The sequence below is a fragment of the Rhinoderma darwinii genome, chromosome 4 (assembly GCF_050947455.1).
Source record: "Rhinoderma darwinii isolate aRhiDar2 chromosome 4, aRhiDar2.hap1, whole genome shotgun sequence".
In the NCBI taxonomy this organism is placed as follows: domain Eukaryota; kingdom Metazoa; phylum Chordata; class Amphibia; order Anura; family Rhinodermatidae; genus Rhinoderma; species Rhinoderma darwinii.
The window spans coordinates 275509473-275535665 of NC_134690.1; the positions used below are offsets into that span (position 1 = coordinate 275509473).

The following is a 26193-nucleotide window of genomic DNA, read 5'->3' on the forward strand; positions in this document are numbered from 1 at the left end:
CTGTGTGTTAGCTCAAAAAATGGCGACACACAGTGTAGGAGGTTTGACCGTTCTATCCCCTCGTTTCTCCGGGCACTAGCCAGGATAAAGGAGGGGGGGATTCTGAGAGCTCACTAGAGCGAGTGAGTTTTTTCCAATTTTGCAGAATAAAGCAATGTACTTGCTTTACCACATACAATGCTGCAATTTTGGGAATTGCTCCATCTAGTGACCAGCACTGGGAAATATTATAAATTAGAATCTAATTTATAATATTTCCTGACTCGTGAAAAAAAAATAAATAATTAGAACAACGTTTAATCACCTACACACTAATTGTTTAACTAAAAAAAACAAAACATTTTTTGCTAGCAACACATTCCCTTTAAGGAGTCCCTGCATTAGCTTTTTCTGGGGCATGGGACCTCCAAGATGTGCCAGAATTATTAATACATATTAATATTTCTGGCACCTGTCTAGGCTGTGATTGGGTCAGCTATAGCCAACTCCCTACTTGTGGTATACAATTGTAACTACATACTAACAATAAACCAGAGAAGGATTTTTGGGTATACAAAGCGTGTCTCTGTGTGTCTTACTTCTCTCTGATATATCGATTTAACTAATGGATTTGGATCTGCGCAAGTGACTGAAGGGTGTCCGCTGACACACCCATCTAAACCTTCAGTCTAATATATTTTGCACAGGTTCGAGTCAACAGTTTTTGGTGCCGAAAACCTCAATATTAATCATCCAATAGCTGTCGCTAGGAGGTCGGTCATCGATACATCAGTGAAACAACAAAACTGGTAAGTAGGAAGCTTATTCTTACAAAACCATTTCACTCATGTATTGTTGAGACCTTGTATTAGCTGTTTGTGATGTGACAATCTACCAGACGCAGTCACTTGTCCAGAGGTAGGTTGAAAACGATTGTGTGATGAGTGATTGAAGATGTGATGTGAATTAGTTAATTTCTATGATTGGCATGAGTGAGTTAATTGTATGAATGGTATGAGAGGATATTGTCGACAGAGTAAATGTTCTATTAGACTTAGAGGTAAGGGTGATGAGAAAAATAAGATTGTGTCAATCAATGAGATTTGGCAGACCTCTAGGCTGCAGTACTATCGTACTGAGCAGACGGTTGAGAGGTGTTTTAACATACATACATTCAGGAATTACAGATTAGATAGTTGGAAAAAATTGGACTAATAAAGAAACCTCATTTCAGAGGTCCGGTAGTGTGTCCATTGAGTGTGGTCCATCAAGCTGTGTGGGAGGGTGAAGAATATGAAGTCTTTGGAGAATGAAACTGCAATGAATTGGGGTTGTTGGATTTGTGTTGTATCGCTATAGGTCTGTTGTTGTTTATATACAGTAAATTATTACTTGGCTGTTGTGTAAAATCGTTAAGAATCAAAGAAAAGGTTACCCTGTTGCTCGCTTGGTCTGAGAGAGCTGAGTGGCAGGTACGTTAAATCCGGTTCAACGGCCAAGTGTCAGGGACGTCTGATTCGTCGAGAGTCACAGACCACTGACTCAGCGGTACTACAAGTGCCCATAGGTGACACAACTGTCTGTAGGTAACACAACTGTCCATAGGTGACAGACTGTCCGTAGATGACAGAGAGGTTGGATATTCGCAGGCAATATCCTGTAAGTAGTATCACAAGGACTTCTGCGTTTAAGTCCTGATAATGAGGAACTCAGAGGGCAGAGCGACATACGAACCCCATGGTATACGGCCAAAGAAATTGTGACAATCAGGTCGGGCAAGGATGCTATAACAAACTGTGAAAAAAATGTTTAGAAAGGCAGGCATGTTGAAAGATGGTTGATTGGATGTGGAAAAGTGGAAAGTTTTCATAAGAATGAATAAAGGCTGGTTGAGTAACCATGGGTTAAATGGAAAAGCAGACACATGGCTTAAAGTGGCAGAGGAGGTGATAACTGGTGGATGTAAGGAAGTTAAACAGAATGGACATTATATGTATCAATGTTTTAATGACTGACCAAAGGAAGACTCTAACACCCGGCAAGGTACCATATTCCCCATACAGACTAGGACCCAACCTTTCCTAAGACCTGACCTCAATAATGATGGACAGCAAGTGATAGTTCAACACAATTATGACCTGCACATGCTGTGGTCACATAGTGATCAGTTGTCAATGAGTAACAATCTCCCCGACCCAAGGAAACAGCCAGTGATGTTTTCCAGACTGGCAGGTATCCAACGTATATACCGTTGCATATGGGATGACCTTGAGGGACTAGTTGTTGTAAGGGGTGGGGCACTAAAAATGCAGATTAGGGGACAGAATGCAACCCATTTAAGATAGACAGACTGAGGTGAGTGTGCAGGAATACTGTGTACTTTCACAAGTATGGGCAGGACTAGAACGAGGCAAGATTGTTGATTCATGTATGGCTATGCAACAAAAACCAGACCAGGGGGTGGAGGAGTTTTGTTGTGAAATGGAAATCAGGTGGCAAGACCAGGGGTATGAGTAGGCTGATAGGGAAGCCATAATGGGGGCTTAAGAAGGAGATCAGAGAGAAGATCGTTTCTGCCAGACCAGAATGGAGAAGTATGGAAATAGCAGCATTGAATGTGGTAGCTTTGGCGGTGGAGCAGGAGATGAGGAAAAAGGGCGGCTAAAATAATGGTGAACCAACCTTAAAGGAGCAGGAGTGGAGGCAGAGGTGGTTCCAGAAGTGGAAGAGGGGGTGGTTGGCAAAAGAGATTGCCGTAACATAGAGTGCTGGAACTGTGGTTAAAAAGCCATCGGTTTCTGGCAGATTACAGTTTACAAGAATTTGATCTACTCCTTGTTGGATTTCGATTGTTGTCATTTATTTCTGTGTATAATAAATACCAAACTTATTTAACCCTGTGTGCTCACTACAAATGGGTATTGGGAGATGGATAATGGGATTGCTTCAGAGTGTCCTCCAGGTTGTTTCACTATGTATCGCATTATATTTGCTTCTGCGCCTCATATTCCGGGGCCTGCCAAAACTTTTGCAATGCTTCGCAGCAAAGGCTAAAATGATTACCCACCATCCTAGCTCCTTTGATCAGGCATACACCATGAGTGAAACGAGCATGGGGAGGAATTTTGTTGACATGACCAGGGAATGGGGTGAAACGGTTTGGTAAATCCTCAAGCCCCTCTTAAGTACCTGGCGTGGATACAAAATGTCCTCAAATAAGCAAAAGGTGGGAAATCTCAAAGTGAGTAAAATATGTTTTATGTGACTCCATTTTGTATGAAGAATCCATTTTATAGTTTGAAAGATCTGTTTCTCTGTATGACAAAACTTATGCTGGAACTGTCTGGGAAACCCTGTGTTTACCATTTATTACCTAAGTCTATTATGAGAAATAGACGTGGTGACTTTGCGGCTCTAAGATCTTTATGGGAAATCTTGTCTTGCTCGTGAGAAACCTGTATTAACTTGTGATTAGCTCAGCTCTAGTCAACTCCCTACTTGGGGGATACAATTGTAACTACATATTAACAATAAACCAGGGAAGGATTTTTGGGTATACAAAGCATGTCTCTGTGTGTCTTGCTTCTCTCCGATATATCGATATAACTAATGGATTGGGATCTGGGCAAGTGATGAAGGGTGTCCGTTGACACACCCATCTAAAACTTCAGTCTAATATATTTTGCACAGGATTGCGTCTACACAGTATTGACGGGCCATAAAAAAACGGCCATGTGAACACACCCATAGAACTCCATTACCATGAAATCGGACGTAAAAAAAAAACTGCCATTATACGGCTGTATTTCACTGTCGTGTATATGTAACCTAGCACTATTTCTGGCCATTATATGACTTGTATGCTGCACTTTTTTTTTTAGAAGTTTCCCCTCAGCAGTCCCTTTTTCTAATTCTCAATTTTCCCTGATCTATTTGGGCGGAGCCTAACTTCAATCATGTCTTCTAAACACTGCATACATAGAAAAAAAAGAATATCCTGCTCTCCTATCTCTATCACATACACTAATTGGACAAAAGTATTGGGACACCAACAAAAGTATTGACACCAACACATTACACCTGCAGGCGCTCTTATGTAACGCACTATTCATCCAGAAGAGCATTTGTGAGGTCAGACCCTCATGTTAGATAAGAAGGTCTGTCTCTCATTCTCCGTTCTAGTTCATCCCAAAGATGTTGCAAGGGGTTGAGGTCAGGGCTCCGCGTGAGCCAGTCAAGTTCCTTCACACCAAACCGTGCCTTTATGGACCTTGATTTCTGCACTGGGGCACAGTCACGCTGGAACAGAAAAGGGCCTTCCCCCAAACAGTTTCCACAAAGTTGGAAGCATACAATTGTCCAAAATGTCTTGGTATGCTGAAGCACTGAGATTTCCCTTTATTGGATCTATGGGGCCTAGGACAACCCTTGAAAGAATTATGCTTCCCCTACCAAACTTTATAGTAGGCACAGGCAGTCAGACGGGTAACACTCTCCTGGCTTTCGCCAAACCCAGACTCGTCCAACAGACTGCCAGAGAAGTGTGATTTGTCACTCCACAGAACACATTTCCACTGTTTCAGAGTCCTGTGGCAGCGTGATATACACCACTCCATCCGACGCTTGGCATTCTGCTTGGTGATATAAGGCTTGCATGCAGCTGCTTGGCCATGAAAACCTATACCATGAAGCTCCCGACACACAATTTTTGCCCTGATGTTAATGCCAGAAGAGGTTTGGAACTCTGCAGTTATTGAGTCAGCAGAGCGTTGGTGATTTTTATGGACTATGGTCTGTCGCTTCAAGGCTAAGTAGCTGTGGTTCCTAAACACTTCTACTTTGCAATAATACCACTCACAGTTGATTGTGGAATATCTAAGAGGGAAGAATTGATGCAATGGTGGCATTATATTACAGTACCACACTGGAATTCAGTGAGCTCTTTAAAATTACCCATTGATTCACAAGTGTTTGTAAAGGCAGACTACATGACTAGGTGCTTGATTTTATACACCTGTAGTAATAGGACTGAATGAAAACACCAGAATTCAATGATTAAGACGTGTGCCCCAATACTTTTGTCCTTATAGTGTATATAGAAGCAGCAGCAGCATGAAGAATATTATACAGCAGTACTTAGCAGTGTAGCTGTGAATCCAGCACTTAGTTAAGATAGAATAATTACCAGAAGCTGCATCAGTGTCTCTATGTGCGTCTCTGTCTCACTCTGCTCCCCCTCCCCATAAACTTCTATGAGCAGCATGTAAACCTGATTCTTTATTGAGCTTTCTGTGACTGTTCCATACAGGTGACTTTTGGGTTGTAAAAATCTATGAACATGCTGTAGAAACAATCCCATTAAGATGTTTATAACTGATTTTCAGACAGAGAAATTTCTTCAACAAATGTGAGTTCACAGCCATTCAAAATCACAATCATACAGGTTTATGCGTTAAAAACTTATGCGCATAAAGAAAAGGCAGAAAACAGGTAAAACAAACGAAGCCTAAGTGCACACAGCATTTGTGCACTACATTTTAATGCATATGCTTATGCAAAGCTCCCATGTATCCACAGGCCCCCATTCACCTGTCAACAGGTTTTTAGCCTCCGTCAGGCCAGTATGTGTTTGCATACTGTTGTTTTAACTATATATACACACTAATATATATATATATATATATATATATATATATATATATATATTTATGAAAGCACAGTAGACTGAGCATTCTTATACATAGGGCCACGGCAAAAAAGATCATATACCGCGTAGTATATATTTTTTTTACGATACAATCCAATGGGTGACTGTGTGGCATTTGTCACAGGCCTCGGAACGCATACGTTGTAAGCGTATACCTCCTATGAAAGCCACAACGCTGTGTATACAGAGCCTAACAAAAACAGAAATCATGGACCTTTTTGGGCTGTTAGATGCCTCTGGTAATTTCATTTTAAGGGAATTTGGCTTTCTGCCACCTATATTCCTACCAAGACCATCCTAACCACCCCATCGTCTCTGACCATAATAAGTGTGAAACGTTGTAGAATGTTAGACGGTAAAAAAAAGGTTTCTGAGTAGCTCTATAAATAAACAGATTAAACTCCATCGGACTCATGGGCTCTGTCCAATTTGAACTGGCAAGTAGCCCCAGTTTGAAGATATCTTTAACATTCATGGCTTCTATTTCAGAACTGTAGTTCCTAGTGAGTTAAATAATTAGTAGTACTTGAGCAGTTTAAAGTAGAGCAGTGTTTCTCAATCTTTCTAGGCCGAGTACCCCTAAGTCAATGAAATTTAAACCATTTAGAGGTCAATAATTGCCACCATGCAGTGCTCAATTATCAAAAAATCCAAGTAGTTGTCCTTAGAACCACTTTTCGCCAAAAATAAAAATAGAACCCAGCGAGAATTCAGGAAGAGGGAAGCCAAGGCACCGGTCTCCATTTCACAATAAGATTACAGCTTTATTCCCAAATAGTCCAGTAGCAAAATACAGGCAACATTTATGGCATTGATAAATACATATAACTGAAACGTTGCCTGAATTTTGCATCTGTACCATTTGTTATCCACATTATGGAACAGAGTTGCACAGTTAAAACATAACTTTAGTTCTCAAATACTGCAGTCATTTTGTGTTCAATTAATAACAAAGTAACATAGTATGTGAGTCTGAAAAAAGACACAAAGTCTATTATCCTGTAATGTTGAACCCGAGAAAGGCAAAAACACCCATGAGGCAAAAGCCAATTTTCCACATCTGAGGGAAACAAATCCTCCCCAACTCCAAATGCGGCAGTAAGAATAAATCCCAAGATCAACGACCCAACTACAGTAATCTTAAGAAAGGCATCCAGGCCCCTATTGAACTCTTTTAGTTAATTTACTTTGACAATTTCCTTTGGAAGAGAGTTCCATATTATCACTATTCTTACAGTAAAGAACCCACTTATACATAGTTATTAGTTCCTCCCTCAGCTGTCTTTTTTCTAAACTAAATAACCATTATTTTAATAGTTTTACTGGCATTGTAGTTCACCCATTTAATATTTAGTTGCCTGCCCAAGCTTTAAAATGTCTGCATACAACATTCCATGTGTGGTCTCACTAGTGCCTAATAAAGTAGTAGAACAAAATCTTGATGCACCCCATCATCTTTTTTGCCGTGACAGCAGCTGCCTGACACTGGTACTGTCAACAAAAATTCCTAAGTCTATTCCAAGTCCATTTTACCAAGTGTTTTCCCATTTAGTATGTAATGGTGGCATGTATTTTCCCTTGCCAAGTGCATAACCTTACATTTATCAGGGTAAAACCTCATTTGACACTCCAAGCCTCCAACTTATTCTAATCCATTTATAACATGATGTCATGCTTTGTATTAATTACTCTACATCGTTTAATATCATCTGCAAAAATTTATATTTTATGGTGCAACTCCTCTACAAGGTCATTAATAAATATATTAAAGAGAATTAGGGCCAGTACTGACCCCTGTGGTACCCCACTAGTAATGGTGAAAAAATCTGAGTATGTAACATTAATAACCACCCTCTGTTTTCTATTACAGAGCCAGTTACCTTCCTCCAGTCCCAGCATTCTCATTTTATGAACCATTCTTTTATGCGGCACAGTATCAAATCCTGTCAAAAAATAAATAAAAAAATTAAGATATATTACATCCAATTATTCAACCCGGTCCAAACTAGAACCAATCTTATCTTCTCATAGAAGCTGATCAGAATAGTGTGACAGGACTGATACCTCATAAACCCATGCTGATATGGAGTTATATGTTTATTAAGATTGAGATATTCCAAGATAACATCTCTAGGTTACACTTATAGGCCTATAGTTTGCGGGCTCATTTTGAAGATTGGCATCATATTTGAAATACGCCACGGACTGTGTCACTATAAAATCCTTAAAATATTAGAAATAACGGTATGTCCATCACTATACACCTTAGACATTTTTATAATAATAAAAAAAAAATTTAATCTGTGTTTTGTGCAACTTTCGTCACAGCTCCTACAGCGGGGACCGATCGCTGTGTCCCCGCTGATTAACCCCTTAAAAGCTGCGTTCTATAGAGATCGCGGCTTTTTAGGGGTTAAGCTGCTATCGCCGGCCTGCTACACGATAGCGGCCGGCGATGGTGACTATGGCAACCGGACACCAAACAATGGCGTCCGGCTATGCCATAGACGGAAGCCTAGTGGGTCCTGACAACGTCAGGACTGACTATGCTTGCTGTCAGTGAGTAGCTGACAGTTCTAATACACTGCACTACGCATGTAGTGCAGTGTATTAGAATAGCGATCAGGGCCTCCTGCCCTCAAGTCCCCTAGTGGGACAAAGTTAAAAAGTTAAAAAAAAGTTAAAAAAAGAAGTGTAAAAATAAGAAAATAAAAGATTTAAAAGTATTAAAAGTAAAAATCCCCCTTTTTCCCTTATCAGTCATTTATTATTAACCCCTTAGTGACCACCAATACGCCTTTTCACGTGAGTCACTAATGGGCTTTAGGCTAGGCTGACGCCTTTTCACGTTAGCCTAGTCTAAGTCCTGCACGGGTCTCCCGTGCAGGCAGGAGCCGGGGCTCTGCTGTCTGGTGACAGCTGAGCTCCTGCTCCAACGCACGCGATCGAAGTTTACTTCGATCGCGGCCGTTTAACCCGTTAAATGCCGCGGTCAATAGCGACCGCGGCATTTAACTTTGTTTACAAAGGGAGTGCGCTCCCTCTGTCACCCATCGGCGGCCCGCAAATGCAATCGCGGGTCTCCGATGGGGTGTCATGGCAGCCGGGGGCTTGATAAAAGCCCCCAGGTCTGCCCTGGACATATGCCTGTTAGGACGCGCCGGAGGCACGTCCTAACAGATTGCCTGTCAGATTTACACTGACAGGCAATAATGCTCTGGTATACGAAGTATACCAAAGCATTATAGCAGCGATCGGAACATCGCACAGTAAAGTCCCCTAGTGGGACTAATAAAATAAGTCATCAAAGTGAAATAAAGATTATTAATAAAAAGTACAGTAAAAAAATAAATAAAATAATTTTTTTCCATAAAAGTGTAAAAAAAAAAAAAGTACACATATGTGGTATCGCCGCGACCGTAATGACTCCATTGATAAAGTTAATATGTCATTTAAACCGCAAGGTGAACACCGTAAAAAAAAAACGCAAACAACCATGGCGAAATTGCAATTTTTTTCCATTGCCCCCCAAAAAAGTCATAATAAAAATGAATCAATAAGTCCCATGCACCCCAAAACAGTACCATTCAAAACTATGTCTTGTCCCGCAGAAAACAAGCCCAAAAAATCACTACATTGATGGAAAAATAAAAAAATTACGGCTCTTGGAAAGCGACGATGCAAAAACAAATAATTTTAGTTCAAAAGTGTTTTTATTGTGCAAAAGTCGTAAAACATAAAAAAACCTCTACATATGTGGTATCGCCGTAATTGTACCGACCCATAGAATAAAGGTAACATGTTAATTACGTCGCACAGTGAACGGCGTCAATTTAAAAACGCATAGAACAATGGCGGAATTTCAGGTTTTTGTTATAATCCCCCCCAAAAAGGTTAATAAAAGTTAATATAAAAATTATATGTACCCAAAAATGGTGCTATTAAAAAGCACAACTAATCCCGCAAAAAACAAGTCCTCATACAGCTATGTAGACGAAAAAATAAAAACGTTATAGCTCTTTGAATGCGACTATAGAAAAACGAATAAAATAGCTTGGTCATTAAGGCCTAAAATGGGCTGGTCACTAAGGGGTTAATAAAAATATATAAACAAACAAATAAACTATACATAATTGGTATCGCCGCGTCCGTAACGGCCTGAACTACAAAATTATTTCGTTATTTATCCCGCGCGGTGAACGCCGTAAAAGAAAATAATAATAAACCGTCCCAGAATCACAATTGTTTGGTCACTTCACCTCGCAAAAAATGGAATAAAAAGAGATCAAAAAGTCGCATGTACCTAAAAATGGTATTGATGGAAACTACAGTTCGTTACGCAAAAAATAAGTCCTCGCACGGCTTTATTGATGGAAAAATAAAAACGTTATGGCACTTAGAATAAGGTAACACCAAAAGTGAGTGATTTATTACAAAACGTATTTTATTGTGCAAACGCCATAAGACATAAAAAAAACTATAAACATCTGGTATCGCCGTAATCGTATCGCCCCGCAGAATAAAGTGAATATGTCATTTATAGCGCACGGTGAACGCTGTAAAAAAAATAGAATAAAAAAACAATAGTAGAATTGCTGTTTTTTAGTCACCACGCCACCTAAAAATAGAATAAAAACTGATCAAAAAGCCGCATGCACCCCAAGAAAACTGCAATGGATTCCTCAAGGGGTTTAACGTCCAAAATGGGGTCACTTTTGGGGGGTTTCCAATGTTTTGGCACCACAAGACCTCTTCAAACCGGACATAGTACCTAATAAAAAAGAGGTCTCATAATCCACTGGGTGCTCCTTTGCTTCGGAGGCCGACGCTTCAGTCCATTATCGCACTAGGGCCACATGTGTGATATTTCTCAAAACTGCAGAATCTGGGCAATACGTATTAAGTTGCGTTTCTCTGATAAATCCTTTTGTGTTGTAAAAAAAATGGTATAAAGAGGATTTTCTGACAAAAAAAAAATTTACATTTCACACCTACTTTGCTCTAAATTTCTGTGAAACACCTAAAGGGTTCATAAACTTTCTACATGCTGTTGTGAATACTTTGAGGGGTCTAGTTTCTAAAATGGGGTGTTTGATAGGGGTTTCTAATATATGGGCCCATCAAAGCAACTTCAGAACTGAACTGGAACCTAAAAAAATAAATAAATGAGGCAATACTTAGCTTCTTACATTATACTGATAATGAGCCGTGCCCACCCCGAGGTGACCCCAGTTTTGACCGTTTGTATAAAGGGAGACCCCTATTAGACCGTTTCAGTGCTTGGTCTTCCCAAGCATTCACCCCCGAGACGTGTATTTCTATTGATGAGTCCCTGGTACATTTTAAAGGGAGGGTTCAATTCCGCGAGTACCTGCCGGGTAAGAGGGCAAGGTATGGCGTGAAGATATAAAAGGTGCAAGAGTGCATCAGGGTATACCTACAAATTTAGGATATATGAAGGAAAGGCCACCCCCAAACCAGACTGCATCCTGGACTACAATAGGTACATGGGAGGGGTGGACTTGTGAGATGAAGTCCTGAAGCCCTACAGCGCCATGCGGTGTGGTATAAGAAGCTGGCCGGGCACATCATACAGATGGCTTTGTACAATGTGTACGTGCTACGTCGATGTGCAAGCCAGACAGGAACTTTCCTGGAATTTCAAGAGGTGATTATCAAGAACCTAATCTTTAGGGACCAAGAAGGGGGGGCACCCAGTACTTCTGGAAGCGGGGCCACACGCATCGTACCAGGGCGGCAACACTTTCCAGGAGAAGTTCCCCAAACTGGCAAGAAGGGAAAAAGTCAAAAGAGGTGCAAAGTCTGCTATAAGAGGGGTATAAGGGATGACACAATATACCAATATGACGCGTGACCCCAAATAACCGGAGCTCTGTATGAAAGAGTGTTTTAAAATTTATCATACATCCCTTGGTTTATAATTTACCCCAATTTTACTTACCCTGACGCCCCCCGCACAGCTTATCCCCCCTCGTCTTTCCCCTCTGAGCCCTGCTGTGTGCCCAGGCAGCTGATAACAGCCACATGTAGGGTATTGCCGTACCCAGGAGAACCCACATTACAGTTTATGGGGTGTAGGTCTCCGGTCAAAATGCTCACTACACCTCTAGATGAATGCCTTAAGGGTGTCGTTTTTAAAACGGGGTCACTTCTTGCGGGTTTCAACTGTACTGGTACCTCAGGTGCTTCTGCATACATGACTTCGCACTAGAAAATCCCCAGTAGGCCAAATGGTGGTCCTTTCCTTCTGAGCCCTCCCATGGGCCAAAACGGCAGTTCATCACCACAAGTGGGGTATTGCTGCACTCAGAACAAATTGCGCAACAGAATGGGGTATTTTGTTTCTTGTGAAAATAAGAAATTTTCAGCCAAAACCACATATTATTTGAAAAAAATAATTTTGTTTTCATTCCCAGCCCAATTCAAATAAGTTCTGTGAAAAAACTATGGGGTCAAAATGGTCACAACACCCATAAATGAATTCCTTGAGGGGTGTAGTTTCCAAAATGGGGTCATTTGTGGCTGGTTTCTATTGCTTTGATACCTCTGGGGCTCTGCAAATGTGACATGGCACCCGAAAACCAATCCAGCAAAATCTGGACTCCAAAGAACAAATAGCGCTCCTTTGCTTTTGAGCCCCCCCATGGGCCCAAACAGCAGTTTATCACCACAAATGGGGTATTACCGCACTCAGGACAAATTGGGCAACAAAATTGAGTATTTTATTTCTTGTGAAAATAAGAATTTTTGAGCTAAAATGACATATTATTGGAAAAAATATATTTTTTTTTCATTCCCAGCCCAGTTCAAATAAGTTCTGTGAAGAAACTATTGCGTCTAAATGGTCACATTATCCATAAATGAATTCCTTGAGGGGTGTAGTTTCCAAAATGGGGTCACTTCTGGTGGGTTTCCATTACTTTGATACCTCTGGGGCTCTGCAAATGTGACATGGCACCCGAAAACCAAACCAGCAAAATCTGCACTCCAAAGAACACACAGCGCTTCTTTCCTTCTGAGCCCTCCCATGAGCCCAAACGGCAGTTTATCACCACAAGTGGGGTATTGCCACACTAAGGACAAATTGGGCAACAAAATGGGGTATTTTGTTCCCTGTGAAAATAAGAATTTTTCATAAAAAATTACATCTTATTGGAAAAAATGACATTTTTTTTAATGTTACAGCCCAATTGAAATAGGTGTTGTGAAAAAACTGTGCTGTCAAAATGCTAACAACAACCATAAATGAATTCCTTGAGGGGTGTAGTTTCCAAAATGGGGTCACTTCTGGTGGGTTTCCATTGCTTTGATACCTCTGAGGCTCTGCAAATGCGACATGGCACCCGAAAACCAATCCAGCAAAATCTGGACTTCAACAAACACATAGCGCTCCTTTCCTTCTGAGCCCTCCCATGAGCCCAAACGGCAGTTTATCACCACATATGGTGTATTGCCACACTAAGGACAAATTGGGCAACAAAATGGGGTATTTTGTTCCCTGTGAAAATAAGAAATTTTGATCACAAATGACATTTTATTGGAAAAAATGAAATTTTTTTCATTTCACAGCCCAATTCAAATACGTGCTGTGAAAAAACTGTGCCGTCAAAATGGTAACAACAACCATAAATGAATTCCTTGAGGGGTGTCGTTTCCAAAATGGGGTCTCTATTGGGGGATTCCTACTGTTTTGGCACCTCAACACCTCTTCAAACCTGGCATGCTGCCTAAAATATATTCTAATAAAAAAGAGGACTCAAAATGCACTAGGTGCTTCTTTGCTTCTAGGGCTTGTGTTTTATTCCACGAGCGCAGTAGAGCCACATGTGGGACATTTCTAAAAACTGCAGAATCTGGACAATACATATTTAGTAGCGTTTCTCTGGTAAAACCTTCTTTGTTACAGAAAAAAATGAATAAAATTGAAATTCAGCAAGAAATATGAAATTTGCAAATTTCACCTCCACTTTGCTTTAATTCCTGTGAAATGCCTGAAGGGTTAAAAAACTTTCTAAATGCTGTTTTGAATACTTTGAGGGGTCTAGTTTTTAAAATGGGGTGTTTTATCAGGGTTTCTAATACATAGGCCCCTCAAAGCCACTTCAGAACTGAAAAGGTACCTTAAAAAAAAGGCTTTTGAAATTTTCTTAAAAATATGAGAAATTGCTGTTTATGTTCTAAGCCTTGTAACGTCCAAGAAAAATAAAAGAATGTTCAAAAAACGATGCCAATCCAAAGTAGACATATGGGAAATGTGAGCTAGTGACTATTTTGGGTGGTATAACCGTCTGTTTTACAAGCAGATGCATTTAAATTCTGAAAAATTCAATTTTTTCTAAATTTTCTCTACATTTTGCAATTTTTCACCAATAAACACTGAATATATCGACCAAATTTTACCACGAACATGAAGCCCAATGTGTCACGAGAAAACAATCTCAGAATCGCTTGGGTAGGTTTAAGCATTCCGACGTTAATAACACATAAAGTGAAATATGTCAGATTTGAAAAATGGGCTCTGAGCCTTAAGGCCAAAACTAGGCTGCGTCCTTAAGGGGTTAAAGAACATTTTAGAGTTCATTTTCTCCTGTTTCTAACCATTTTATTACCATAAGGTATGTACCTTTCACAATGAAAATTTAAGATGCTTTTAAAAATTCCCCATTTAGTTTCTCTACTCTTATTTTTGAGGACATTGTCCCTATCAATGAAGTTCAGGGCATCTCAAAGATTGAACATCGCCACCCTGAAAATCAGTGATTTTGTGGTTCCTCGACAATACATCCTATTGAAAAAAGAAGTGGAAGTTTATTTTTATTATGGTCACTATTTCCTAAGTGCTCCCCCAACCTGCATATTTGTTATACTGTCCCTTTAGTTAGGTCCTCCACCAGTTGGGAAAGGACAAAAACCTGTTTGTTTTTTTAGATTCACAGGTTTCAATTTCCCAATTTATATCTGGGTAGTTGAAGTCTCCCATAATAACTACCTCATTGAGATTCGTTGCCTCACTTCTTTTAGGAGAAGATTTTCTGTGAATTCTGTTATATTCGGTGGCTTATAGCAAACTCCTATCAGTATTTTATTATGCTTTTTCCTCAATGTATTTCCACCCAAAGAGATTCCACATGGTCATTTCCCTCACATATATATCTTCCCATAGTATGGGCTTTAGACAGGACATCATATCAAGGCAAAGCCCTCCCCTTTTACAGTCCATTGTGAACAAATTGTAACCCTGTAAGTTAATCGCCCAGTCGTAGCGATCATCCAGCCATGCCTCAGTTATCCCTACTATGTCATAATTTTCTCTCTCACATAATTAATTCCAGTTTATTAATTTTATTTGTCAGGCTACTACCGTTGGTTAACATACAATTTAGAGTTTTTTGGTAATTTTTTTAATTTAAAAACTTATTTTTATTAACTATTCTAACCCCTCCCTCTGTTCCACCCCAGTTTCATTAATAAGTCCCAGTTCTCTATCTACACTATCTTACTCACTATATCGATATGATTTCCCAACTATATCGAACACTTCTCGAATATCCTATCCATCTGCACAATCCACAGCTGCACCCTCCCCATTGAGGTGAAGCCCATCCCTACCAAGCAGACCGTAGCCAACAGAGAAGTGGGCTCAGTTCTCCAAGAACCTAAACCCCTTGTTCCAATATCAGTTCTTGAGACACTTGTTTAGCTCCCTAATCTCCCACTGCCTCCCTGGCGTGGCACATTGAACATGTAATATTTTACTACAAAACTGCATTTGTCACCCTTGGCCTATGCTTACAGCCTAAGTCCCTGAAGTCTCCCCCACCTATCCCTAACTTCTATGACCGCTGGGTGTGCACCAACCTCTCCTAGCAATTTATCAACCCAATCCGTGATATGTCTAACTCGAGTGCAAGGAAGGCAACACTGTTTCACTATCCTGTTCTATGTGACTGATTGCCCCGATACTAAAATAATGAAAACATCCAGACACATTCAATAATTCTGCCATTCAGAGGTTAGCCACAAGTGCTGAAAAGCCCTTCGTTTTTAGAGTATAATTCATTAATCTATTGCCATATAATGTATCATAAAAATCACAGTAAACAAAGCATACACATATCCACATGTATACAAACCTACACACATCCTAACTTCATAAGTACCTCCACCCATACATATACAGTAGGGATCCAAGGAAGAAAAAGAATGGTGCCTCATTGTGCCAGAACTCCCAACTTTCAAGTTTTGCAAAGAGGGACAACTGATGTGGCGTGCTTTTAAGCCATGCTTCTAATCCCACCCAATCCCCGTCTAGACACACCCTGTTCAGCCCACACAGTATCATTCTCCCATAGTGCCTCCCACACAGTATAATGCCAAATACCACCCCCACACATTATAATCCCTTTATGCGCTACCATACAGTATAATGCCCCCATATATACAACACCAGAACCAAGCTCAGTACATATATACAGCACTAAAGAGAAGCTTAGAACATATATACAACTCCAGAACCAAGCATAGTACATTTATATAGCACCAGAACCAAGTTCCGTACAAATAGACAGCACCAGAACAAAGCTCAGTACATAAATACAACACCAGAACCAAGCTCAGTACGTATATACAACACCAGAACCAAGCTCAGTACATATATACAGTACCAGGACCAAGCTCAGTACATATATACAGCACCTGAACAAAGCTCAGTACATATATGCAACACCAAAGAGAAGCTCAGTACATATATACAACAACAGAACAAAGCTCAATGCATATATACAGAACCAAAAGAAGTGCAGTACATATATACAACTCAATTTTTAACCCCTTAAGGACGCAGCCTAGTTTGGGCCTTAAGGCTCAGAGCCCATTTTTCAAATCTGACATATTTCACTTTATGTGGTAATAACGTCGGAATGCTTAAACCTATCCAAGCGATTCCGAGATTGTTTTCTCGTGACACTTTGGGCTTCATGTTCGTGGTAAAATTTGGTCGATATATTCAGTCTTTATTTGAGAAAAATTGCAAAATTTAGAGAAAATTTAGAAAAAATAGCATTTTTCAGAATTTAAATGCATCTGCTTGAAAAACAGACGGTTATACCACCCACAATAGTTACTAGTTCACATTTCCCATATGTCTACTTTAGATTGGCATCGTTTTTTGAACATTCTTTTATTTTTCTTGGACGTTACAAGGCTTAGAACATAAACAGCAATTTCTCATATTTTTAAGAAAATTTCAAAAGCCTTTTTTTTAAGGTACCTGTTCAGTTCTGAAGTGGCTTTGAGGGGCCTATGTATTAGAAACCCCCATAAAGCACCCCATTTTAAAAACTAGACCCCTCAAAGTATTCAAAACAGCATTTAGAAAGTTTTTTAACACTTCAGGCATTTCACAGGAATTAAAGCAAAGTGGAGGTGAAATTTGCAAATTTCGTTTTTATTTCTGAATTTCAATTTTATTCTATTTTTTTTCTGTAACAAAGAAGGTTTTACCAGAGAAACACAACTAAATATGTATTGTCCAGATTCTTCAGTTTTTAGAAATGTCCCACATGTGGCTCTAGTGCGCTCGTGGACTAAAACACAAGCCCCAGAAGCAAAGAAGCACCTAGTGCATTTTGGTGGTGCTTTTTTATTAGCATATATTTTAGGCAGCATGCCAGGTTTGGAGAGGTGTTGAGGTGCCAAAACAGTAGGAATCCCCCAAAACTGACCCCATTTTGGAAACTGCACCCCTCAAGGATTTATGGTTATTGTTACCATTTTGACCCCGTAGTTTTTTCACAGCGCGTATTTGAATTGGGCTGTGAAATTAAAAGAATGACAATTTTTCCAATAAGATGTCATTTTTGATCAGAATTTCTTATTTTCACAGGGAACAAAATGCCCCATTTTGTTGCCCAATTTGTCCTGAGTGCGGCAATACCCCATTTGTGGTGATAAACTGCTGTTTGGGCCCATGGGAGGCCTCAGAAGGAAAGGAGCGCTATGTGTTTGTTGGAGTCCAGATTTTGCTGGATTGGTTTTCGGGTGCCATGTCGCATTTGCAGAGCCTCAGAGGTATCAAAGCAATGGAAACCCACCAAAAGTGACCCCATTTTGGAAACAAAACCCCTCAAGGAATTTATTTATGGGTGTTGTGACCATTTAGACCCCACAGTTTTTTCACAGAACTTATTTGAATTGGGCTGTGAATTTAAAAAAAAAAACTTTTTTCCAATAAGATGTAGTTTTGGCTCAAAATGTCTTATTTTCACAACGAATAAAATACCCCATTTTGTTGCCAAATTTGTCCTGAGTGCGGCAATACCCTATTTGTGGCCATAAACTGCCGTTTGGGCCCATGGGAGGTATTAGAAGGAAAGGAGCGCTATGTGTTCTTTGGAGCACAGATTTTGCTGGATTGGTTTTCGGGTGCCATGTCGCATTTGCAGAGCCCCAAAGGTATCAAAGCAATGGAAACCCACCAGAAGTGACCCCATTTTGGAAACTACACCCCTCAAGGAATTCATTTATGGGTGTTGTGACCATTTAGACTCAAAATGTAATTTCACTGTCTAGTTTGATAGAAATCTAATTGTGCTCCCACAATATGAGTAAATTATATAGTTCACTGAAGTAACAATAAAGTAAAAAATACCTTTTAATTAGTAACTAGTTAAAAACAGGGGTAATACACCACTGTGACATAAGCCCCACCGTGATTGTTAAAAAACGTATTAAACAAAAAAACACTGAGTCATTGTGATACATCTAACTCGGTGTTGATAACAATATTATGTCTGGAAACAGCATATATCCAGGGCACATCAGTAGTACAATCCCAAAATAAAGCACAGGCGTCCGAATAGATCGGGTCTCCTAGTGCTGGGTGTAACACGATATGACTATCCCCAATGCAAACATTCCATAAACAAAACAACGACCCTACGCGTTTCAGGTACTCATCCTCAGGGGTCCGTATAATGGTAACTCTGGCCTTCACACCAGCGATAGAATCCTTTAACAGCAGATATTCTGCTGTGCGTCACGGCAAAGATGCACGTATTGATGTCAACGGCATACTTCATTGCAGGCGCTACGTTACTATAAACGCTAAACTCCACCCCTCGTATTCTAGCGGCAAACATGAACTGACCAATCCCCACACCCTCACGATTAGTGACACCTGCCCATGTGACCCCCCGCCGTCAGCTGACAACCAGGGGTCATCATCGGCCGCATCAAGCCGCACGCGCAGGCGCAGTAGAAGTCAGGGACAATTCGCCCAGACTGCCAAAATAGGAGAAGGTAAGCGCTACACGATAATGGATTGTAAGTAAATCTCGCGGGACAGTTAAACACCGCAAGTAGGCTACCTCACAAAGCAACTAAAAATGTAATTAAACATATGTAGGGTGGAAGGAAATACGATCCCTCATGACATGGGGGACCGAGAGACGATCGCCGTTAAAAAACGGCAGACCAAAAGGGCCATCTCAAACCTACATGTGTTGGGCAAAAATGAACTCACCCACCCCCTGGGCAACCCAAGGGAGATAGGTTGTTCATAGGGAGTGTTAAATAAAACATGTATAATTAGTCTGCTCATTTAAACCTGCTGGATGTATGCATTCCAGTCTGTGGATCCATTGTGCTTCTTTGCGTAAAATCAGGTTATCCCAATCACCTCCTCTTTTGGGGGGTCTAACAAGTTCAATAGCTTGAAACTTTAAACATGCTGCCTGGCCTTGGTGTTTGGCATGAACATGCTTAGATATTGGGGTGTCCCTATCATGGACAATGTCTCCAACATGCTCCCTAATACGGCGACGAAATTGTCGTGCTGTTTTTCCCACATAGTTAAGGGGGCATGGACATGTGATTAGGTAGACCACTCCCGCAGTCTTGCAATTGACATAATCCCGAATAGTGTATTGTTTCTGTGTGGTGACGCTAGTGAAGCTATTACCTTTAAAAATGAAATCACAGGCTTTACAGCTACCACACCTAAAGGTGCCTGGTATTTGTCTGTCCAGCCACGTGCCCCTAGGTGAAATGGGGTCAAAACAGCTGTGCATGACTCTGTCCCTTATATTTTTCCCTCTCCGATAGGTGACAGACGGCCTCTGTGTGATTTGATCTACCAGATCTGTATCAGAACTGAGAATACGCCAATACCTATTCAGTATCTGCATAATATCATTTTGTTTGGAATCATAGGTACCTATGAGTCTTGTGACCTGTTCTTCTTTCCGTTTTTTAGGGACCAGAAGACATTGCCTATCAGCATCCCTTGCTCCCTCATAGGCCTTCCTGATAACCCTCTCGGGGAAACCTCTGTCCTTCAATCTAGTTTTGAGCTCCTTGGCCTGGAACTCAAAATCACCCATAGAACTACAATTCCTACGTACTCTCATAAATTGGCCTTTTGGTATGCCACTTTTGAGGGAATGGGGATGACAGCTATTCCATTGCAGGAAACTATTTGTTGCTGTTTCTTTCCTATGTACCTTAGTGTGGATTGTGCCATCTGATGTTTTTGTGATTTTCAAATCTAAAAAGGACAATTCTTTCTCACTGATCTCACATGTGAATTTAAGTCCTACATCATTCTTGTTGAGGGCTGCTACAAAATTATGGAACTCATCCGCTGTAGAGTTCCAGAGGATCAACACGTCATCAATATATCTAATCCATAATCCAACAGATGAAGTCCAATTGACAAATTTGTCCCCAAAGACAATTGTCTCCTCCCACCAGCCAAGAAATAAATTTGCATAGGTGGGAGCAGCAGGACTCCCCATTGCAGTACCACATTTCTGATGGAAAATTTTGTCTTCAAAAATAAATATATTTCTTTCAAGAACAAACTGTAATAACTGCATGACAAACTGGTTATGAGCTACAAACTGGGTACCTCTAGATCCCAAATAGTACTCGACCGCTTTATAGCCACATTTGTGCGGTATGGATGAATACAACGCCTCGACATCCAGACTCGCCAAAATTGTATCTTTCTCCAGGGAAATGCCATCAATCTGTTTTAGGACATCCATTGTGTCACGCACATATGATGTGAGACTCAAAACAAAGGGACGCAACACTTGGTCAACATACGTGCTCACATTTTGAGTTAAATTATTTATGCCTGAAACAATAGGTCTACCACGTAAAGGAGGATAACCTTTGTGGATTTTGGGCAGGCTATAAAAACACGCCATAACAGGAAATTGTGGGTATAAAAACCCAAATTCCCCTGCACTAATCAAAGATCTGCTCTTTGCATCACTCAAAATGCTCAGCAACTCTTTCTTGAATAATGCCGTGGGGTTATCCTTTAAAATGGTATAGCAGTCATGGTTAAATAAAATGTCCTCACACATCTTCTTATAGCCATCCCTGCTCATGACCACAATGTTCCCACCTTTATCGGATGATTTGAGAACAATATTCTCTTTTTTCTCTAAAGTGGTCAGAGCTAATCGTTCAGACCAAGACAAATTATTATCCATTCCCCTGCTATCCTGACTGAGACTTTTGATCTCATCTCCCACCATATCCACAAATAAATCCACATTGGTAAAGTCTCCTATAGGTGGCAATTTCCTACTCTTCATTTTAAGGTTGGTGAAGGGACCTATACCTGGAGTGCGTCCAGATTCCTCTAGTAGCCCCTCAAGGGCCGAAAGACCTTCCATATCAGACTCCTCTAGGCCTAATTCCATGCATTTTTTTCTATTATGGTGTTTAAAAAATTTTATCCATTTAAGTTTGCGAGCAAATAAATTGAGATCTTTTATCCACGAAAATGAGTCAAATTTAACTGTAGGGACAAAGGAAAGTCCCTTTTCTAATAGTGTAATCTCTGATGCACTCAAATTATATTCAGAAAGGTTAATGATTTGAAGCCTATCCATGTTATTCCCCTTCACTAATCCTTTTGACCCCTCAGCATATAGCGGGAAATGGGAGGATTGTTGGCTAAAAAATTATTGCCACTATTAGAAGAGGCTCTCCCACGGCCTCTGTTTCTACTTCTTGCTCCTCCCCTAAATTTGTGTTTCCCACCACTACCGCCAAAGAATGGGCCCACTCTTTCAGAGTCTGTAGTTTCACTCTCTGATGTGGAAGGGTCAGATTCCCTCGGCCCCCTATTGGTCTGTTGATATTGCTGTTGTTGTGTAGTGACAAAATCATACGCTTTTTTCTCCCTAAATTCCTGTAGGTCTCTCTGGAACTGGAAGTGTTTTCGTTCCTTAAGATGATTAGTAAACCTTTCCAAAGTTTGTTGGAGGATTTTGTCCCTTTTTTCAAAACCTGGGGTATCTACCAAGGACTTGGCTGCCTCAATCTCTTTTTTAAGCTCAACACTAATAAAGTCAAACTGGACTTTTTCTTCCTCTACCAAGATCTGCATCAGCCTAAGTGAGCTCCCTGTAATCTCCTGTTCCCACCTTTCTTTAATATTAGCAGTTTTTAATCTTAATGCTGGGACAATGGGGACCCTGAGACCTCTGGGAACTATCTTATTCTTTAAATAGTTTTCCAGACTCTGGATCTCCCACCAACTTCTAGTATAATCTTTGTGCAGTCTATTAAGATTTTTAAAGGTGGATTTGAGAGATGCACCCTGAACTGTATACGTCAGTTCACACTCTGAAAAGACACTTTTGGCCTCACTCATCCACCCATCTGTGTTTAATTCAGAAAGTGCAAAGGCTGCCATACCTAGATAAACTGAAATTATTAACTGTATGGATTAAATGTAATTTCACTGTCTAGTTTGATAGAAATCTAATTGTGCTCCCACAATATGAGTAAATTATATAGTTCACTGAAGTAACAATAAAGTAAAAAATACCTTTTAATTAGTAACTAGTTAAAAACAGGGGTAATACACCACTGTGACATAAGCCCCACCGTGATTGTTAAAAAACGTATTAAACAAAAAAACACTGAGTCATTGTGATACATCTAACTCGGTGTTGATAACAATATTATGTCTGGAAACAGCATATATCCAGGGCACATCAGTAGTACAATCCCAAAATAAAGCACAGGCGTCCGAATAGATCGGGTCTCCTAGTGCTGGGTGTAACACGATATGACTATCCCCAATGCAAACATTCCATAAACAAAACAACGACCCTACGCGTTTCAGGTACTCATCCTCAGGGGTCCGTATAATGGTAACTCTGGCCTTCACACCAGCGATAGAATCCTTTAACAGCAGATATTCTGCTGTGCGTCACGGCAAAGATGCACGTATTGATGTCAACGGCATACTTCATTGCAGGCGCTACGTTACTATAAACGCTAAACTCCACCCCTCGTATTCTAGCGGCAAACATGAACTGACCAATCCCCACACCCTCACGATTAGTGACACCTGCCCATGTGACCCCCCGCCGTCAGCTGACAACCAGGGGTCATCATCGGCCGCATCAAGCCGCACGCGCAGGCGCAGTAGAAGTCAGGGACAATTCGCCCAGACTGCCAAAATAGGAGAAGGTAAGCGCTACACGATAATGGATTGTAAGTAAATCTCGCGGGACAGTTAAACACCGCAAGTAGGCTACCTCACAAAGCAACTAAAAATGTAATTAAACATATGTAGGGTGGAAGGAAATACGATCCCTCATGACATGGGGGACCGAGAGACGATCGCCGTTAAAAAACGGCAGACCAAAAGGGCCATCTCAAACCTACATGTGTTGGGCAAAAATGAACTCACCCACCCCCTGGGCAACCCAAGGGAGATAGGTTGTTCATAGGGAGTGTTAAATAAAACATGTATAATTAGTCTGCTCATTTAAACCTGCTGGATGTATGCATTCCAGTCTGTGGATCCATTGTGCTTCTTTGCGTAAAATCAGGTTATCCCAATCACCTCCTCTTTTGGGGGGTCTAACAAGTTCAATAGCTTGAAACTTTAAACATGCTGCCTGGCCTTGGTGTTTGGCATGCACATGCTTAGATATTGGGGTGTCCCTATCATGGACAATGTCTCCAACATGCTCCCTAATACGGCGACGAAATTGTCGTGCTGTTTTTCCCACATAGTTAAGGGGGCATGGACATGTGATTAGGTAGACCACTCCCGCAGTCTTGCAATTGACATAATCCCGAATAGTGTATTGTTTCTGTGTGGTGACGCTAGTGAAGCTATTACCTTTAAAAATGAAATCACAGGCTTTACAGCTACCACACCTAAAGGTGCCTGGTATTTGTCTGTCCAGCCACGTGCCCCTAGGTGAAATGGGGTCAAAACAGCTGTGCATGACTCTGTCCCTTATATTTTTCCCTCTCCGATAGGTGACAGACGGCCTCTGTGTGATTTGATCTACCAGATCTGTATCAGAACTGAGAATACGCCAATACCTATTCAGTATCTGCATAATATCATTTTGTTTGGAATCATAGGTACCTATGAGTCTTGTGACCTGTTCTTCTTTCCGTTTTTTAGGGACCAGAAGACATTGCCTATCAGCATCCCTTGCTCCCTCATAGGCCTTCCTGATAACCCTCTCGGGGAAACCTCTGTCCTTCAATCTAGTTTTGAGCTCCTTGGCCTGGAACTCAAAATCACCCATAGAACTACAATTCCTACGTACTCTCATAAATTGGCCTTTTGGTATGCCACTTTTGAGGGAATGGGGATGACAGCTATTCCATTGCAGGAAACTATTTGTTGCTGTTTCTTTCCTATGTACCTTAGTGTGGATTGTGCCATCTGATGTTTTTGTGATTTTCAAATCTAAAAAGGACAATTCTTTCTCACTGATCTCACATGTGAATTTAAGTCCTACATCATTCTTGTTGAGGGCTGCTACAAAATTATGGAACTCATCCGCTGTAGAGTTCCAGAGGATCAACACGTCATCAATATATCTAATCCATAATCCAACAGATGAAGTCCAATTGACAAATTTGTCCCCAAAGACAATTGTCTCCTCCCACCAGCCAAGAAATAAATTTGCATAGGTGGGAGCAGCAGGACTCCCCATTGCAGTACCACATTTCTGATGGAAAATTTTGTCTTCAAAAATAAATATATTTCTTTCAAGAACAAACTGTAATAACTGCATGACAAACTGGTTATGAGCTACAAACTGGGTACCTCTAGATCCCAAATAGTACTCGACCGCTTTATAGCCACATTTGTGCGGTATGGATGAATACAACGCCTCGACATCCAGACTCGCCAAAATTGTATCTTTCTCCAGGGAAATGCCATCAATCTGTTTTAGGACATCCATTGTGTCACGCACATATGATGTGAGACTCAAAACAAAGGGACGCAACACTTGGTCAACATACGTGCTCACATTTTGAGTTAAATTATTTATGCCTGAAACAATAGGTCTACCACGTAAAGGAGGATAACCTTTGTGGATTTTGGGCAGGCTATAAAAACACGCCATAACAGGAAATTGTGGGTATAAAAACCCAAATTCCCCTGCACTAATCAAAGATCTGCTCTTTGCATCACTCAAAATGCTCAGCAACTCTTTCTTGAATAATGCCGTGGGGTTATCCTTTAAAATGGTATAGCAGTCATGGTTAAATAAAATGTCCTCACACATCTTCTTATAGCCATCCCTGCTCATGACCACAATGTTCCCACCTTTATCGGATGATTTGAGAACAATATTCTCTTTTTTCTCTAAAGTGGTCAGAGCTAATCGTTCAGACCAAGACAAATTATTATCCATTCCCCTGCTATCCTGACTGAGACTTTTGATCTCATCTCCCACCATATCCACAAATAAATCCACATTGGTAAAGTCTCCTATAGGTGGCAATTTCCTACTCTTCATTTTAAGGTTGGTGAAGGGACCTATACCTGGAGTGCGTCCAGATTCCTCTAGTAGCCCCTCAAGGGCCGAAAGACCTTCCATATCAGACTCCTCTAGGCCTAATTCCATGCATTTTTTTCTATTATGGTGTTTAAAAATTTTTATCCATTTAAGTTTGCGAGCAAATAAATTGAGATCTTTTATCCACGAAAATGAGTCAAATTTAACTGTAGGGACAAAGGAAAGTCCCTTTTCTAATAGTGTAATCTCTGATGCACTCAAATTATATTCAGAAAGGTTAATGATTTGAAGCCTATCCATGTTATTCCCCTTCACTAATCCTTTTGACCCCTCAGCATATAGCGGGAAATGGGAGGATTGTTGGCTAAAAAATTATTGCCACTATTAGAAGAGGCTCTCCCACGGCCTCTGTTTCTACTTCTTGCTCCTCCCCTAAATTTGTGTTTCCCACCACTACCGCCAAAGAATGGGCCCACTCTTTCAGAGTCTGTAGTTTCACTCTCTGATGTGGAAGGGTCAGATTCCCTCGGCCCCCTATTGGTCTGTTGATATTGCTGTTGTTGTGTAGTGACAAAATCATACGCTTTTTTCTCCCTAAATTCCTGTAGGTCTCTCTGGAACTGGAAGTGTTTTCGTTCCTTAAGATGATTAGTAAACCTTTCCAAAGTTTGTTGG

At 40.6% G+C, this 26193-nt stretch overlaps 1 long non-coding RNA gene across 1 annotated transcript in view; it reads right to left on the reverse strand.

Moving 5' to 3' along the window:
* LOC142759860 (uncharacterized) overlaps window positions 1-26193 on the reverse strand; it is a 93182-nt gene that overhangs the window by 17080 nt on the left and 49909 nt on the right. The window contains exon 3 of the long non-coding RNA XR_012883204.1: window positions 7567-7629. This is a non-coding gene — a long non-coding RNA (uncharacterized LOC142759860). The remainder of the gene's footprint in view (window positions 1-7566; window positions 7630-26193) is intronic.